Source organism: Solanum dulcamara, chromosome 2 (genome assembly GCF_947179165.1).
Source record: "Solanum dulcamara chromosome 2, daSolDulc1.2, whole genome shotgun sequence".
NCBI lineage: Eukaryota > Viridiplantae > Streptophyta > Magnoliopsida > Solanales > Solanaceae > Solanum > Solanum dulcamara.
Window position 1 is genome coordinate 56,938,275 of NC_077238.1, and position 1,358 is coordinate 56,939,632.

Consider the following 1,358-nt stretch of genomic DNA (forward strand, 5'->3'; position numbering starts at 1 on the left):
AACCGAAGTTGGAAAAGACTTGCGACCCTAAGAAAATGATTTAAGGAAGACTGATAGATCTGGATAGAATGATATATTAAGGTACCGACTGAATTGATATTGTGATATATACGTAACAAAAAAAGGAAAGGACGAGAAATCTCCTCTATAGTGAAATAGGAGAAAACTTGAGGGTAAGTAAGAGAAGCGAAATCAAGTGTGACAAACTAGACTGTGAGTGCGTGCCGATATAGTGAAATGTGTAAAGCAGAATAAGTTAAGTGGAAGACAAAAAGGAAAATAGTGAATGAATAAGAAAGACTTACACAAATTTATAGGGAATGTTCAGAATAAAAGGTCAAGTGGTATCCACTTGAATAAAGCTAGTATTATGACAAAGCTTGAAACACAAATCATCAAAGTATAAGTGCTCCCGAGTGGAGAATTTGAACCAATTATAAGCACAAGCTAATTATTGATCGGGATGAATGGAATGTGGATTTGAATACACTGCTACATTAAGGATATTATTCGAACACCAGTGTTCAAGACTGGTGTTGGTACTGTAAATTGAGGGTTCTAAGCACCTCATGATGGTATTAAGGTTTCGTACATGGGTAACCCAAAGTATAGGGGATGTAAAGGAAGATATGGAAATAACATAGTATACTAAATAGGTTAGAAAGGACTCCTATGCATTTGGAAAGTTAGAAATAAACAGATAATGGCATGGATACACCCTAAAGGGAGGAAGTGGACAAGAGAAATATAAGCATAAGAGCAAATCAACTGACGCTATCATGTGTAAATGGGAATGCTTAAACTTCAAACGAGGCCCCATAAGGGATGGATGCGATCATACCAGCACTAATGCACCGTATCCCATCAGAACTCTGAAGTTAAGCGTGCTTGGGCGAGAGTGGTACTAGGATGGGTAACCCCTTGGGAAGCCCTATGCGGCTATGATACGAGATGATATAGATGTATGTATATGTTGGCATTGCATGACATTATTGGTATAAAGAATTATTGTGGATATATGACTCCACCATAAAAGTTGATAAGACCCTTTGAGATAGGGGATATAGCTTTGCAAAACAACTGATGCAACTTACGAATGGCGGTATACCAAGAGTAAAACCTGGTGATTACTCAATAAATGAAGTCGGTAATAGTCATTTAACTATTATATTCGAATACATTAAGGGAAGGTATAAGATGGTTTGAAGAAAAACCTTTAAAGTACAACCGGAACTTAGTCACGTCACCCCACTGTGAATCTATATTTCTTTATTGCGCTTTTGATACTAAGGACAACAGCTATAGTGGAGCCCTAACATCAAATGAAAGAAGTAAGAAACGATACAGGTTTACTTACA

General features: G+C 37.0%; 1 pseudogene; it reads left to right on the forward strand.

Annotated features, from left to right (window-relative positions):
• Positions 1 to 827: 827 nt before the first annotated feature.
• On the forward strand, positions 828 to 945 carry LOC129881268 (5S ribosomal RNA; annotated as a pseudogene).
• The last annotated feature ends 413 nt before the right edge of the window (positions 946 to 1,358 follow it).